The sequence below is a fragment of the Sapajus apella genome, unplaced genomic scaffold, assembly GCF_009761245.1.
Source record: "Sapajus apella isolate SASKATOON/1434 unplaced genomic scaffold, GSC_monkey_1.0 scaffold9, whole genome shotgun sequence".
Lineage (NCBI taxonomy): Eukaryota > Metazoa > Chordata > Mammalia > Primates > Cebidae > Sapajus > Sapajus apella.
Genome location: NW_022436949.1, coordinates 4,968,187 through 4,987,107, shown reverse-complemented (window position 1 = coordinate 4,987,107; position 18,921 = coordinate 4,968,187).

Genomic DNA, 18,921 nt, shown 5'->3' with positions numbered 1-18,921 from the left:
ATTCCACAGTGGTCCTTGGGGAAGGCAGCCAGCAGAATTATGGAGGCGTCACAGGGTGAAAGAAGCTTCCAATTGAAATCTGTAGTAATTTTGACTGGGCATGAATTTTCTTAAGCAGAATTTGGGTGGAAAATGGGAACTGCAGCAGATAGGAGTGCAAGAGCTGCCACTGACGGGGTGGCAGGTGGGGTGAGGCCTGCCAATGAAAGCCCATCAGCCAATGAGTGGATTAAGAAAATGTGATATATATGTAATCATATATATATGCATGAACCCAGTACACACACACGCACACACACACACACGCACGCACACCATGGAATGCTACTCAGCTATAAAAAGGAACAAAATAACGACAGCAATTCAGATGTAGTTGGAGACCATTATTCTATTAATAAGTGAAATAACTCAGAAATGGAAAGCCATATATCGCATGTTCTCACTTATAAATGGGAGCTAAGCTATGAGGTCATAAAAGCATAAGAATGATATAATGAACTTTGGGGACTTGGGGGAAGGCTAGGGGTTAAAAGACTACACATTGGGTCCAGTGTACATTGTTTGCGTAATGGGTGCACGAAAATCTTAGAAGTCATTTCTGAAAAACGTATCCATGCAACAACAACAAGAACAATATAGATAGTCTTTACAGAGCCCAGCTCCTCTGGAAATACTCAGAAATAAAATTAACTGACTCTACTCAACGTACATCACAGTTAATGGAACACCAACCCTCCCAGATGAGCAGAAATCAGCACAAGAATTCTGGCAAATCAAAAAGCCAGAATGTCCCCTTGTATCCAAATGTGTCTAGCAACTCCTGAGCAATGGTTCTTAACCAGTGTAAACATGATTGAAATGACAGACATAGAATTCAGAATTTGAATGGCAAAGAAACTCATTGAGATTCATGAAAAACTTAAAAAGCCAACACAGGGAATACATAAAATGATCCAAGAGCTGAACAACAACAAAAAACCATTTTAAGAAAGAAACAAACTGAACTTATAGAGTTTAAATATTCATTATTAGAATTTCATAATATAATTGGAAGTATTAACAGCAAAAAGATCAAGCCGAGGAAAGAATCTCAGTGTTCAATGACTGGTTCTTTGAATCAACTCGGTCAGATAAAGATAAAGGAAAAAGAATAAAAATGAACAGAACCTCTGATAAATATGGAATTATGTAAAGAGACCAAATCTACAACTCGCTGGGATTTCCAAGAGAGAAAGAGAAAGGATATGTAATGTGCAAAGTATATCTGAGGATATAGACTGTGAAAATTTCCCTAATCTCATCAGAGAGGTTGACATGCAAATCTAAGAATTACAGGGAACCCCAGCTAGAAACTATACAAAATGACCGTCAGATAGTCATCAGATTCACCATGATCAATGCAATAGAAAAAATAATGGCACGTAACTTCAAGAGACCCATTTTACATGTAACAACACCTACAAGTTCAAAACAAAAGGATGGAGAAAGATACACCATGCAAATGAAAAACAAAAAACTGCATAAATTATATTCTTATATCAGATAAAATAGACTTTAAACCAATAGAAATTAAGAAGAACAATGAAGAGCATTATATGATGATAAAAGCTACAACCCATTTAGAAGATTTAATTATCCTAAATATATATGTACCCAATATTGAAGCATGAGATTCATAAAGCAATTTTTTCTTGCCATATGAAAAGTACAAAAATGGCTACTGAGAAAGTGGCAGATAAATTTAGAATTGCAGGATTAGTAGGAGTTAACCAGGATAACAGTTAACCAGATTGAAGAGAATGGCAGAAGTTAACCAGGATAAGAGTTAACCAGATTGAAGAGAATGCCTGTGATATAGCTAATCCTTCCAATATTATTGTTTCTAGGAAATTCTGACTTCCTAAGTGATTTAAGCTGCTCTGTGTTCACAGAAAACCATTCATGTCTTCTTATCATAACTGGTTCTTAAATAGTAACAATGTGTTTTTCTATGTGACTATTGAATTTTCTATTTTATTTTCTATTTCTGGCTTAAGCTGCCCCATTGTGCTTATATACATATACACATATAAATTTTATTTTATTAATATATTGATATATAATATATTAATAACAGGAATGTTATTACATTCTTATGGACACCTGTTTTGGAACTATACTCTTGTGTATAAGAATAGGTTAATATGCCTTCAATTAAGGTAGACTCTTAACTAGCAAAGGTCACAGATTTTCTTTGTCACAGAGCACCTAATCATAGGCCTTATAGACTTTCATCTTTGTGTCATGTTAAGGTTTTATTGGCATTCATAACATTTAATATAGAAGCATAATCTATATGACTTATCTGAATTCTAAATGCTTATGTGCAAGATTTCCTATTTATCTTTAATCACAGCTAAAGGCCAGTATCTTAGTCTATATTTCTGTTGCAGTAACAGAATACCGCAAACTGGGTAGTTTATAGAGAAAATAATTTATTTCTCACATTCCTCGAGAATAAGAAGTCCAAAAGCACAGCATCAGCATCTGGTGGGGGTGTTTGTGCTGCATTCTCCCATGGTGGAAGGAGTGGTAAACGAACACATGAGACAGAGAGAAAATAGGGGTGTGTACCCAGTGTTGAGATTGCTGGAATAAATGGTAGTTCTGTTTTAATTATTTGACCTGGCTTTCATAGTAGTGGTTATCACATTCGTTTTTCTTTTCTCTTTTATAACTAACCCACTCTTGTGATAACTCACCTGCTCTCATGATAACGACCTTCATTCATTCATGAGAATGGAGTCTTCATGGCTTATCTCCTAAAGGCCTGACCTTTGCAACTGTTCCCATGACAATTGGCTTCAAAAATGAATTTTGTTGGGGACATTCAAAGCATAACAGTCAATCACATCATTCACAGCAACTGCTGGTTAGTCCTTTACTGATTTAGTGCTGAATAAATACATTTGAGCCATACTAATAAATGCTTTATTATACAGGTGTAATATTTGATAAAGCCACTTTGAACTCCTTGCCAAGGGTATCTTACTACATGGTCTTTACTTTCTCTGGGTCCAGCATGCTTTTCCTCCCAAAGTCTGCATCACTTGCCTTCAGGTGTTCACTCAACTGTCATCTTCTCAATGAGATTTTTCTGACCATACTAATTTCTATAGCTCTCTTCTGTTACCATCTATTCCCTTGACATTTCTTCATAGCCATAAATCTAACACCCTTAAGTCGGATGGGATGGGATTAATAGGCAAATACTAATATCTTTCTAGGCCTACTGCTCATCCCTGGATGGAGATGACATATTCTATATGCTTAGCTGAGAAAACATTGTCAATTGTCCAATGAGAGTTTCAACTCTGTCACATTAAGATTCATAATTACCTTACATAGTCATTTATTACGTTTTGTCAAACATCATTTTAAGACATTTCTCCACAGTCCTTGCAAACATAACATTGTCCATATTCAGCAGTTCTTCCAAATAGCTCATATTTCAACTGCAAGAAAATGACCTTTACCAGATGATCAAAAATATTTTCTCAACAATTATGACCCTGCTGGACAAGGAAAGGCTTGTTACTTCTTATGCTTCTTTATAATGAGGTGCCTACTAGTAACAGCTATTAAAATCTAACTCTGGCTTTCTACTAGAAAACTCAAAGTCTTCTGAACTTAGAGAAGTGTAATTTGCTATATCTTAGTTTCCTATTCTTTAATTGACATGGATTCTAAGTTTTCAGATTTTTTTAAAGTACTGCTGCATTCAACAATGCATACAAAACTCTAAGAAAAGGATATAATGCTATTAATTAATGGTTCCTTAATGTTGCTTCTTAAATAATTGATCACAGGTCTGTGGAACTCCTGGATAGTTTAATACAATGTCTTCTGAGTGTCCCATGCTTCTCAGCTCACTTCCCATTGAAGAAGAGAGAACACTTTGCTCCTAGTGTGTCACTTTTCCTTTATCTTCAATTCATTTCCCGGGCAGCAGCAAAACTTAAAGAAATCAAAACTGTAACGCTTAGAACTTTCGTGCTAATCCACCAGTCATCTGCCTGTGACTTTAGCGACAGCTTCCTCACGCTTCTTTATTACCATTTGAAGGCCTGAGTTAGTGAACTGTGCATATGGAGAAATAGGCAGAAAAAAAACTATAGTCTTGCCTGTTTCAGGTTCATGGAGGCTCAGACATAGACCCTCAACTTCCTTCAGAGACTCTGGATTTATCACAAGCTTATCAACATACAGATAAAATTAAGGACTAAAATTTATTGTTACCTGAAGCCCACTGTCAAGGGTGGCTTTTCTTTTTCTCCCTTTATGAATATGTGAAATTGCTGTGGTCTTGTCTTGAAGAGATAGGGCATGAAATAGACAGTTCTGCTGGATGTGCTTCTGTTTTATCAATCAGAATTAAATCAATTGTTTTTTAGGGCTTGGCTAACTTTTGGCAAAGTCTGCAGTCATGTTTTCTAAAAGCCACATGGAATGAACACATTTTCTCAAAAACAGGGTTAATGTACCATCAGGCAAAATCAATTGTTTCAGCAAACTTGTCACCAACCCAAAAAAGGCTTTTTTTAATAAACGAATTCTGTTTGTTATTAATGCCCCAATTAGTATCTTTTTTGTACCTCATCATAAAAGACTTTGGCTCAGATACAAGATGTTACTGCAGTGATGCTATTCTGTTGTTATTGCTGAATGTGGAGTGTGTGTGTGTGTGTGTGTGTGTGTGTGTATTAAGCAGCTCATGCTTTGCTATAAATAAATACCTGAGACTGGGTAATTTGTAAGAAAAGAGGCTTGTCTCATTGTTCTGCAGGCTGTACCCGAAACATAGTATTGGCCTTTGCTTCTGGTTAGGGCCTCAGGAAGCTTCCAATCACGGTGGGAGCAAAGGAGGAGCCTGTGTATCACATGGTGACAGAAGAACCAAGGGGCTGGGGAGTGGCCACACACTTCTGAACAACCATATCCTGCGTGAACTCAGAATGAGCGGTCACTCCTTATCATGAGGACAGCACCAAACTACTCAGGAGGGATCTGTCCTCCATGACTCAAACACCTCCTGCCCCACAGCCAACATTGGGGATTACATCTCACTATGAGATTTGGAGGGGACAAGTCAAAACCATATCAGTGTGTATGTGTGTGTGTGTGAGAGAGAAACAGAGAGAGAAAAAGATCCCTTTTCTGTTTTGTAGAAATACTCTCACTTTTTTCTTTCATGATAATACATTTTAACAATAGAAAGATTCCAGGTGGAGATGAGAGGCTTTCTGTCTCGTGTGGCTTCAATCTGATCGACCCACAGGAGTCCCATTGGCATTTCCCCACCTACATTGCATGAGTCAGGCCATTCTACACCACCACCACTGGCTGCATAGCCTTTGTCTGATATAACATTTACTTTTATAGAAATATATCTTCCAAAAAAGAAGCAGGGGAGATTTTTTTTTTCACAATTTGATCATCAGGTAGAGATTTGTTTTTCTTTTTCAGAAATATCTGCCTTACCATATGCTTGTTCAGAGCCAAGGAGCTAAGGAAGCTGAGTCCTCTGCCTTTATCCAGTGTTCCCTCTTCCCAACAGGGCCTTTATAACTGCTAAATTAACCTGGTCATCACAGTGGCTGAGGAATCCCTATCCGGTAAACTTCCTTTGATGGTGACCCCAAATTCTTTCTTTCTGAAACTCTTGCTTTTTACCTTCCTAGGTCCTTGTTTCTATCTTTCCGCCAGTCATAAAAGATCACTATCTGACTACATTGCGTAGAGCTTCAATGATTGTTCTATCACTTGCCATGCATTTTTTCCAGAGCTCCACCTGAGAGGAGCTGTATTATGATGTTGACTTGGATCTTTCCTGAAATTCGACTATTGAATTCTTTTTAACTAAAGAATATTTTAAATGCATGGGGAAAAAAAAACCCCAGAAAATATAAGACGGATTGTTTCATGCATTTTAAAATTATGTGTGTGTCAATCCATGGGCTTCTCTGTGGATCCCCTTCTTTTACTATTGCCTGCAGATTATTTTCTGATGAGGTCACTTTGCTTTCTTCACGGAATTGCTCATGCAAAGATCAGTCTCAAATTTCTTGTGGAAACATCTCTCCAGTACCCTCCAAGCCTCCAAAACAATAATGAGGATGAAACCCCTTTAATAATAGCAACTAATCTATTTGATTCACTAACGTATGTCCAGGACAAAAACAGTGGTAAAACTAGACAAAGGAATGACAGAATCATGTCTGTTTCTTTCTGGTTTCTCTCACACTTCTCGGTACCATTAAAAATTGTCCAGTTATAAAATATAATGTTTCTGACTGTTTTTGGTACCTGAATTTTGGTTCTGATGAATAAGAACTAACTTTAACTGAGTAGTCATAGTGTGCCAGGCATGGTGCCACCTGTAAACAATTTACCAGTATTATCTTACTTAATTATCCCTATTCCATTGGTTAGGTGCTGTGTTATATTCACCTGCAGAGGTTTAAGCTAAACAAATCCCTTCTTGCCTGGAGACTAGACTGCCTTTGTGAGACTAACAAATTAACTAAAGGATTAGAGATTATGGTTTAGGAGTCATGAAACTGGAGGCTACAAGGTTCTAACCCTTCCCAAATTGCTCCTGGGTACAACATCACTATTGTAAATCCTAAGATCGGTGCATGAGATATTTTGCATACCCTGCACTTGTTGAATCTGCTGGCATCATCCAGATTGATAAACTGGCTTATCTGCTCCTCTCACCTACAGCCAGGAACTGACTCAGTGCAAAGAGACAGATTTGACCCCCTAAGATTTCATCTTTGCTCATCATCCCATCAATCCCCACTCCTATCTAACTGGTCTCCCTTCACCCACCAAGTTATCTATAAAAATTCTGATCCTTGAGTGCTCAGAAAGACTGATTTGAATAATAATAAAGCTACATTCTCCTGCACACACACACACACACACACACACACACACACACTCACGAAAAGAAAAAAGGAAAAAAAAAGACTTACTGTGTGACTTACCTAAGGTCATATAGCAGCACACAATTTGAAACTAGCAAGTTCAAATACAATATTACTGACTTTTAGACCTGGGTTCCCACTACATTATTCTACCACCCTCATTTACATATAGTGTATTATTTTATTTTCATGGAGTCTTTGTGGTATCATTAGCATTATTTTATAGATAAGGAAAGGAAAAGACGAGTTCATGTCCTCTGCAGGGACATGGATAAAGCCAGAAACCATCATTCTCAACAAACTGATGCAAGAACAGAAAACCAGACACGGCATATTCTCACTCATAAGTGGGTGCTGAACAATAAGAACACATGGACACAGGGAGGGGAGCATCACACACCAGGATCTGTCAGGGGTTGGGAGGGATAGGGGAGAAATAGCAGGAGGTGAGGACATATGGGAGGGATAACATTAGGAGAAGTACCTAACGTAGATGACGGGGTGATGGATGCAGCAAACCACCACGGCACGCATATACTTATGTAACAAACCTGCACGTTCTGCACATGTACCCCAGGACTTAAAGTATAATGAAAATTAAAAAAAGAAAGAAAGATAAAGAAATGAAAGTCCAAATGGTTAAGTAACCTGATTAAGTCCAAAATGAATCAATGGTTAGGTTTGTCTTCCTATTTTTTGATTTCTACTCACACCATCTGCCTGGGTTAGTAATGGGACCCTCAAGAAGTGGCTAAGCCCTTTGTAGTCACAGGTAACTGAAGTCTGTCAAGTCAGTATCACACTTCTGCACATCCCAATTCAGGATGACAAGATGATGCAAATTTGCCTTGGTCTGGGTAAGAGGGTACAGAAAAGTGCAACTAGAGGAATTTTACCATTTTGAGTGCAGAACTAATTGCTTAGAAGATAGCCCTTATTTAAGGCTTCACAGCAGATGGAAAGTAAGAATACTGATGGAAAGGGGGGCCAAGGAAAAGAAACTGCTGGGATGTGTGCAGAAAATTATTGAAGAGAAGGAGAAACCCCAAGGTACTCAAAGGTAAATAAGGGAGCCTACTCCATCCCAGGGAGCACAGAAATTGCTTTCATTTCAGCTTGATAAAGAATGGGAAGTATATACTAAGAATAAAACTCATCCTAAATAATTGCAAAATTCCCCTTTCACCCTGCATCACAGAACAAACTTCTCGTTCATTTTGTGTTAAAATGATTTTTCATTGTAAAGTTTTATACTTTATATGTTTTAGTATCTCCATTAGGACTCAGAAATAAGGTCTGAGTGGATCTTATATCTCAGTAGAAAATCTGGGTTGTAGATCGCTGTGGCTGCTCAAAAAAGGCTAATTGATGGTGGTAATTCAGATTTTCATCATCTTTGGGTGGTTGTAATGTGATCTGGAATTCTATTTTGATATAGTTCATGCTTCTGGCTGCATATCAAAGGAAGCCTATGAGTAAGAGAGCACCAAATGATCAAAAAGGAAAGAAACTAAGCACTCCAGGCTATAGATAAAATTAAGTATGGCACATACATGAAAAGATTTCCACCCTATAATTTGAGAGTATAATTTTTATTATATGAAATGTAATAAAATAAACTACTTAAAAATACGTGTGTTTTGGTTTTGATCAAACTATGCATATAGAATAAAATATCATGATTCATTAGTCAGTAGACTTTTTTATAACAGTTTTTTTTTTTTTTGCACTGCTTGTCATGAAATCAGAGATGATACAGGCAGGCAGGAAGAGAATGTCCTAAATAATTTTAATTTATTTTATTTGAATAGGAGATAGGGTTTCTTTAGTTCTTTTTAAAATCAGAGAGAAAATAAATATATTTATGGAGTCTCAGTTTGGCAATACCTCCTCGGTTTGCACATCCTACCAAAAGTATTGGCTAATTATATTTTACAAGAAACAAGAACATAATTTCCAATGTTCTGACAAGTAACAAATTGCACATTAGTCAGTTGTAAATAAATTTATTAGAACCAGTTGTCCTTGTTTATAGATTCTCCTTTGAAAGGATAAATTAATTTAAGCCTCATCATTCAGAAGAAACGTATTATAATATCAAAGCAATAGTTATAAAAAAGCAGACACCAAAGCATACCTACTAAACAGCAGAAGAAACGTGATATCACAACAAGATGAAAGAAGAAAGTATAAGAGGTCTATGATATCAGCATGGTGCCGTCTGGTAATCAGATTTTCAGTCATGATTCATTTGGCTTGATTATTCTGCTAATAATGTTATCTGTGCTATAATATGAACATAATGTTAGTTTCCACTGAGAAATGTAAATTACAGTTTGTTCAGCATTTTTTTTTTGAGGATTCTTTCATTGTCAATTAATTGGTGGAAATGTCAGCTTCAAGATGCAGTACTATGGTTTTTGAAGTATATTCACAGCAATGAGTAAACGAGGATCCTAATATGTCTACAATGAGATTTGAATAACCTAACTAAAACAGAAAATTTACCTGGCAACTGCCAATTTAAGTATGCAATTACTTAGCTTATGCAGATTTCAGTCATAAACATTATTTTCTCTCTGAGAGAGGATGAGTCATAAATTGTCTGATTTACCTAAAGATATTTACTAAGTGTTTTCCATTTGCCAGTAATTGAGTTATCTATTTTACATGAATCTTCCCAATTAATCTTCCAGTTACCTTCATAGGCAGAGCTAATGAACTCTATGTTAAGAATGAGGAAACGGAGGCTTGGGGAAGGTAACTTACCTAACTTCACAAGAGATAGTACCTGATAAATTTCAAACGGGAGGGAAAGGTGGATAGATGTATCCATTTTCATTGGTTCATACTAGGAATTAATGTGTAATGATGGGACAATAAATGTATTAAAATGGACTGCTATAGTCATGCCTGGAAGATAATTGCCCAGTAGTATACTCTTTCAAGATTAGACTTTGAAATGAAGAGAATGACTTTTATGTACTAAAAAAGTGAAAGATTGCTATGGGCAGTAAGACCTATTGGAATTCTACCTTTAAAAGTAAACATTGAGCAACTATGACTAACTACAAAAGTCATTGTATTTCTTGCTTTTGTTTCTTTGTCATTCACAAAATAATAAATGATAAGAAATGCCTTAGATTACATGTCTAAGTGAGTATGTTCATGGATTATATATAACACAAAATGTTGACAAAGACTTAAATATAACTTTAATTGCAGGCTATTAAAGGAAATAGTATTTTTAAATATAAAGAAAAATTTTTATGATAGTGAAACCGTCATTCAATCTAAAGGAAGAAATGTATTTATAATTTATATTATACACACACACACACACACACACACACGCACACCTATATGTAACACGTATGATATATACAGTACTTCCTTTTATCCATGGGGGATACGTTCCAAGACCTTCAGCAAATGCCTGAAACCATGGATAGTACTGAATCCTATATATATTATGTTTTTTAAAAACATACTTACCTGTTGTAAAGTTTATAAATTTGGCACAGTAAGAGAGTAATAATAATAACTAATAATAAAATAGAAAAATTTTAACAATATACTATAATAAAATTTATGCAAATGTGGTTTCTCTCTCTCAAAATATCTCATTGTGATGTACTAACCTATTTTCAGACAACGGTTTACCACAGGTGAAAAGCTGTGGAAGCCAGATTGTGGATTGGGTAGACGTGTGTGTGTGTGTGTGTGTGATTAATTTCGAAGCAACAGTGTGATAGTAAAGGATATAAATACGCGTAATATTAGTATCTCTGATGTAATCTGTATTCTGGAAGTGCCCTTAGATAGTAATGACAGGTGACTAAGAATAAAAATTATGTTAACTATTATGAGTTATAATGGGAGGTCACAATAATAAAAAAAATGGTTCTTCCTGCTTGCTATTTTCAGTTCAAAATATTATATGCCCCCTATAGAAAAGCTAAAGGAAAAAAATTTGCTTATAGTCAAGCAATTATATTTTCAAAGTAGAATATGGGGTTTGAAAATTTGAAAATATGTTCAAAAGCAAAAAGGAAATATTTTAAAACAGAGTAATGTTTTATAAATAGAAAATAGATCATGCCATGGATAATGTAAGGTGTTTAAAATCTTAATAAATTCTTACATTAATATATATCATATTTTATCTTTGTCCCAAAACCCAGCACTGTGCAATAAAACTTTCTGCCTATTGACGCTTTAATTTTAATTTAATAATTCACATGTGAATTGTGGCTACTGTATTGGAGAACACATTTATAAATCCTTTTCTGTTTAAGATAAATGTGGACATTGTAGTTGCAGTGGGAACAGGAGAGTGATTCATGTACTCAAGAAACATAGTGAGTATTTTGAGTCCTAGATTAGCTATGTTGATCTAAATTATATTAGAAGGCTCACCAAGTGCGCTTCTGTGTGACAATGCAAGAAATCATGTTATTACTTTTATTGACCACTAGGAGGCACTGATTTGATAACACATGAGAAACAGAAAGAAAAGCCACTCTGTAAAATAAACATGCCAGGTTAGAGCATCCTGACATTGACCAAATAAGAAAGATAAGTAGAGCTTGTTTGACCACTCACTCTATGTTTCGGTGAATTGTGTAAGTGAGTCAGAAATAAAGGCCTTAAATAACATATGTGTTCAGACAAGCAATTCTCCTACAGAATTTCTGCTTTGAATGCTTGTCATGAACATGATAAGCAGGAAGCCATGGCAACTAGAAAGATGTAAAAGGCATCAGAGAGCAAAGCTAAGCCACTCCTCGGACATGACAAATACTGTATTTGCATTTTCCTCATTTACTGAAATTAAAGCTTTTCAAATCCATTTGTGCAGCCTTATTTTTTTTTTTATTAATAGCTTTCAAAAAAAAAAAAAATCAACACAACCCTGGAAGACTGTGGGAAAGAAAAAAAGGAAAAAAAAAGGGGTATACCAATTTAGTCTTACTTTATATTCTCTTTTCACAAATAATTCCCAAAGGAAAAGAAAGCCATTGAACAAATACTATTTTAGTTGATACTAAAAGCAATGCATATTTTGCACAAAATATTATTCATAATAATAAACATTAAAATGTCTGTTAACTATAGTTTGGAATTGTTTTAATTCTTTTTTTACATAATTTAACAAATGCTTGATTGGCCATAAACTCAGACTTATAAAACTGAAGCTAGCAAAGAAAATAAATCAAAGATGTGGAATTTTATAGAAACATTTATCTTCTCTCTCCAGTCTTTACTTTTCCCCACTCAATCCCTAACTCAAAGCAATATATTGACCTACCCGACTCCTATTTTAGATAAGGCTGATTTCTGATATATTAGAAGCCCAAATTAATTTATTTTGGAAAGATTATATTATATATTATATATCATATTTGAAGACCACTACTATAGTATTCTCAGTTTTTAACTGAAAGAAACTAAGGGCATACAAAATTAAAAAGTACAATCTTTGCTCCCAGTGTAAAAGGAGCAGACCATTGGTGTGAAGATTGTTGACCCTAGCTTTTGTATTCTTTCTTAACTGAAGAACTATTTACCTTTGCCCATTGTTAATTAATTATAATTTCCTGTTCTCATCAGAAATAATAGAAATGCGTCTCTGATGAAGAACTTGAATATATGATCCAATACCCTAGAAAGTTTTTACCTGAGCAAGAACCCGGATTTTGTCTCAGTTGCACGGGATAAATATAACAGAGTAATTAAAAATAATATCTTTGAAGTCAGCTTGCTGGATTTGCTACCAGCTCACTTTCTTTAGTTACACTTGCTTTCCCTGTACATAATGAAGGCTCCAATCTCATCCACTTTATAAGTTTCTAGATGAGAAATCACCCAGATTGCTTGGCACACAGTAAGCCCTTGATAAGTGTTAGCTTCTGTCTGCATCATAGCCCTGTCATTATATTGTCATCATCCTCATCTTCATCAACGTAATTTTCAGTCACTTTAGTTCATAAAAAGGATCTCATTGACTATCTCAGTTATTTTCAGTAATTTGGCAGTAGTTCAATAGAAAGAAATAAATTTATATATGTACTTTACCAAAACGTAACAAAAATTATGTACGTTTTCTAAAACTTTGTGTTTATTTTTTAATGGAGTAGCATCAAGTTAACAATAGAGGTCTTGCTGGTAGCCTGTGGTCCAAATAGCTTTCTTATTTTTCTCAGTTAGCTTTGCATAAATATGTTTCTCACTCAAATAGATTTTTCACTCAGTGTTTGAGTTTATCCCAAACATCAAAACCTCCTTTTGGGGAAGTTTGGTAAACCTATGCTTAATCATTGTCTGCAAACTAGCACCATGCAGGACAAAATGTCCCCTCATAAGAATGATAAAATGTTTCTTCGGAAAATTTGAGAGGTTAATTAAAGAATGTATATTAAAAATACCATTCGGGCTGGGTGTGGTGGCTAAATCTGTAATCCCAGCACTTTGGGAGGCTGAGGAGGGAGGATCACCTGAGGTCAGGAGTTCCGGACCCACCTGGCCAACATGGTGAAACCCTGTCTCTACTAGAAATACAAAAATTAGCTGGGTATGGAGGTGTCTGCCTGTAACCCTTGCTACTCGGGAGGCTGAGGCAGGAGAATTGCTTGAACCTAGGAGGTGGAGGTTGCAGTGAGCTGAGATGGTGCCACTGCACTCCAGTCTGGGAGACAGAGTGAGACTCCCTCTCAAAAAAAAAAAAAAAAAATCATTTGTAAAATCAAGGAAGGCAGTACATCACAGTAGCTACAAACTCAGGTTCAGGAGCTATACCGGCTTGGCTGTAATCTTAGCTCTCTCACTTATTGTACCAGTCAGGATAGGATATGTTTTGCTGTAACAACAAACGCATTTCAAATTTTTACCGGATTGAGATAATTATGTTTCCTTCTCATTCACGCCTCACTTATCTTTTTGTGTTTGCAAAGGGCCTCTACTCTACATATTCTTAATTCCTGACCCAGGCTGACAAAAGTTCTGCTTAACACATCAACCATGATCACAGAAGCAAGAAAAAGAAAACATGACCATCAACAGTGATCACAGAAGCAGGTAAAAGAGAACATGATGAATTTTAAATCAGTTTGGAAAGCTTATGTACAGAAGTGATAGATACTTCATTGGCTAAACGAAGCTCACATTGCTGTATCTGAATTCAGGAAGAAGTTGTTTAATTCTTCTGAAGGAAGTTGTCTCAAATATTTATAAAGTGAAATGCAGTCTACCAGTTTGGATTCTATCTAGCAACAGATAGAATTCTAAAAGGTGAATTTTTATCCTTTAATTATCTTATTAGTAATGTGGAAATCATTATAAAACCCAGTTCATAGTTTTGCTGTGAAGACTAAAATTAGACAATGCTTCAAAAGAATTTAAGAGATTTATTGGCATATGACAAGTGGTTAATAAGTAGATACTGTAATTCAGATTCCATGTGAGAAAAATTATAATTTAAAAATCATGGCTTCTAAAAAAACTAATATCTTCATAGTTATTCACAAGGAATGACTCACATTTATAGCATTGTTTTAAAGATAGAATAGACTGTAGTATTGTCCTCACTTGACAAATGAGAATATTGGTTAAGATTGACTGAATGAGTTGTTCAAATCATGACTCAAATATAGCTCTCTGATTCTAGACAAATGAGACATAAAATTTTGAAGGATCTCCAAATATTTCATGGACAGAAACTGAGAAAAAAGCTATCTTCTCAGGAAAAAAAATTATATTCTCACAAATTTGCATACAATTTCAAAAGTTCTCTGACTCCCTTGAATTCAGGCAGGTTACGAAGAGTGGTTGATTAACGGGTACAAGTAAACAGTTTGATAGAAGAAATAAGACCTAGTGTTTATAGATTAATAGGGTGACTATAGTTTACAATAATCTATTTTAGAAGAGAATGATTGAAATATTTTAGCATAAAGAAAATATAAATGTTTAAAATGTTGAGCATATTAATTATACTGATTTCACCTTTACAAATTATATACATGTATTAAATTATCACATATATCCTGAAAATATTTACATCGATACACATCAATAAAAAATGTAAAAAGATCTTCTTTTCTAGAGTATATCATTTCTTTCTGGTGGAATCCAGTGCTACAGTCAACTTGTGTTTTGGACTATGAGGAAAATAATTGCTGAGTGCAGTGGTTTATACTTGTAATCCTACCCCTTTCATACGTCAAGGTGGGAGGATCTCTTGAGGCCAGGAGTTATGTGGAAAGGTCTTGTGGAAGAACATTGCGTTGTTACACCTGTATGTGAACCTCTCTTGGATCTTTAATCAAGCCAGGGCACCTGCTGAGTGCAGAAACTGAGTCACTTCAGTTGATGCTTACTAGTGCAGAAGAGCCACCCAGCAGAGCCCAGTCAATATGTAACATGTTAAGAAATACAAATGCATGTTGGTTCAGGTTAAGAAATTTTAGAATGGCTTATTATGCAGCAATATATAACTGAAAGATCTATTAAATATATACAACTTATACATTATAAATAATCTTATTTATAGAGATTTATTAGTTATTTAAAAAGTTATGCCAGGAGATATAAAGCTTATTTTGATTGTTTAATAAGATAGCTGATTTATTTCATATTGTTACAATATATGTATTATGGGTGTAGCACATTTTTAAACATATATAACCAATTATTTTCTATATTTACATAGTTGAAAATATTTTTAAAAGATACTGGCTACTAAAATAAAAACTGAATACAATGCACATATACATAATTTTAGACCAAGTAAAAGAATGGCTTTTGGATAGCTTTCATAATTCTAATCAAGTCACTCATTTACTTCAAATTCTTTATGTCTTTCTCACATGAATTCTGTGCAGATTTCTGCCTACATTTCCTATCACATTTCTTTGTATGTATTCCTTTCATTCTAGCAATATTGACTACTTCTAGTTCCTTCCACACACAGGCTTTCACACTTCTATGCCTGCTATAACTCCTTTTCCTTCCATTCTTGGCTTTCATAAATGCTCCTACTTATTTTTTGCAAATGTTCTTAGATATGGTTCAGTGAGATAGACACTTTTGTAACTCAGGAAAAGCAGAATCTTTGCACATTACTCACAGATAGACAAGAAAAAAATCAGAATCCTAGGATCCATGGCTCTTCAGCCCCTTAAGGCTCAGGAAAGTTGCCCAGGGTGGATGAACTCTCCTCTACATGGGCTTCACGTTACACAGGAGTGGAGGGACCTCAAAAGCACTCCACTCTGGGTTTATATAACCTGGAAGATATTTGTACTGCTGAGCTGAAATGTTGCAGAATATCCTGTTCTTGGAGGAAAAAGAATATAGCCTAAATTGATCTGGACATTTCCTCCATATCTCAAGATATTGCAATCTCAGTGCATACTGACTAAAAATAACAAGAGAAGGAAGAACTGGGTGATCCAAGGACATCTAGGGACCTCTCTTCCTGCAGTCTCAAAATTGTGCTTAGGCTTAATCCTGTATTTGAAGGCTTCCATGAAATCCGCTATCAAAAAATTAATCAGTTCGTCATCCATACTTGTATGATTTACTTATTTCTGTGTAACATTACCACAAATACTATGACTTGAAACAACCCACATTTATTGCCCCCCAGTTTGTAAGTCTGGAGTTTGGGCATGGCTTAACTGAGTCCCCTGCTTCAGGATCACACTGTGCTGCAATCAAGTGTTGATCATAGCTGCATTTGTGTCTCATGCTAGCCTGGAGAAAGATCTGCTTCAAAGCACATATGGTTGTTGGTAGTATTCAGTTCCTTACCAGACTGAGAACCTCAGTTTCTTTCTTGTCCAGCGATCACTCTTAGTTACTTGCCCTGTGGCAATTTGTATAAGCATCTTACAACAACATGGCAGTTTGCTTTGTCAAAGCCACAAAAGGACAGAGTCTTTCAGCAAGAGAGGCATTACAATGCTATGTAGCATTACCACTGTGACATCCATCATTGCTATGGACTGAATGTTTGTGTCCTCCTCAAATTCCTGTGTTGAAATTCTAACCCATAGTATGGCTATTTTGGAGATAGAGCATCTCAGAATATAGTTAAGGTGAAATAAGGGCATAATAGTGGAATTGAATCCAGTAGGATTAATGTTTTTTGTAATAACAGATAACAGAAAGTGCTCTATCCCACCCTTGCATGTTCTCTCTCTCTCTCTCTTTCTCTCTTGCTCCCCACCCCACCCCAAGTGCATGAGCTGGTATAAGACCATGTGAGGATATAGTAAAGAGTCAGCTGCCTATAAGCCAGAAAGAGAGCCCTTACAAGAATTTGATTTTGGACTCTTCAGTCTCTAGAATTGTAAAAAATAAATTTATATAACTTAAGACACTCTGTATGTAGTATTTTGTTATAACAGTCCAAACAGACAAAGATAATAATCACATTTGTAATATTATTTGGTTAGAAGCAAGTCACAGATCCCACCCACATTCAAGGGGACGGGATTTATACAAGGCATAAATACCAGAAGGTGGAACCATGGGGGCCATCATGGGGGCCACAATAAGGCCTTGTTACTAGTACCCGTGGTTTTCGTTGTTGTTGTTGTTGTTGGTGGTGGTGGTGGTGTGTGTGTGTGTGTGGGTGTGTGTGTGAGTTTTCCCAAGCTGGAGCGCAGTGACATACTCATAGTTCACTGCAGCCTTATACTCCTGGGTTCATTAATCCTTTGGCCTCAGTCCCCCAATTGAACACAGCCGATCAGCTTGATCATGACCTCTAGCTATGTAAGCTCTCCTTAGTTTAACAGTCCATTAATATTTCTTGCCACCAATTCCACCATCACCACTGCTGAGGTTTACTGCTTTTTCCTGTCTGTCACAGGCATCTCAGCCAAAAAGCATAGTATACTGCTCCTTAGTCCTTCTGTTTCTAAATTTTCCTATTTATCATAAATATGTGTTTCTAATGTGGCCAGAAGTTTTTCTCTTCTCCTGCTTCTAAGATTTAGAATTCAGTGGAGATAACTATTGAGTGGCATGACTAGCTTCTACATAACCTTACAGGACCTATCTTATTACATTATTTTTAGATGTTACTATGCCACCTCTAACTTTAGACTGACTTTATCAAGAAAGTTTATGTTTTCATTCATCTGTAGGATTTTTTGCCATAATCTAACATAGCAGATAAGCATAATCAATAAGTAATAATCTATAAATAAATATTAAAAATTAAAGTGAAATAATGTTAAATGCAACCACTAAATTTTTTACTCCTTATTATGATGGCTTTACATGTACAAGTTTAAAAGGTAAATCTAAGCACACTTCTTTAAAGATGCATGATATGCTGTTTTCTTTCAGTGAATGAAACTACGTAATGAAGAGAGAACATTGTAAACAAATATTTAAGGACATTGCTTCAAATTATACCCACGGCTTCATTTTGATGGGCTCACATACATATTTACATATGTAGGTGAATAATAAGGTAAATCTAAGTATGCTTTTTTAAAACATTTTATTGTCAATAAATGAATAAAGAAAATGTGGTATAGCCAGGCATGGTGGCTCATGCCTGTAATACTAGCACTTTGGAAGGCTTAAGAGGTTGAATCTCTTTGAGCTCAGGAGTTCAAAACCAGCCTGGGTAACATGATGAAAGCTGAGTGAGCTGAGATCATACCACTACACTCTAACATGGGTGACAAGAGTCAGGCTCTATCTCAAAACGAAAAAAGAAAAAGAAGAAGAAAAAATGTGGCACAAACATGTAACAGAATATTGTTCAACCAAAAAAAGAACAAAATTCTGTCATTTGCAGCAACATAGATGGAACTGGAGGACATTATGTTAAGTGAAATAAACCAGGCATCAAAAAACAAATATAACATGTTTTCACTCACATGTGGGATCTACAAAAGTTGTTCTTATTAATGACAGAGAGTAATGA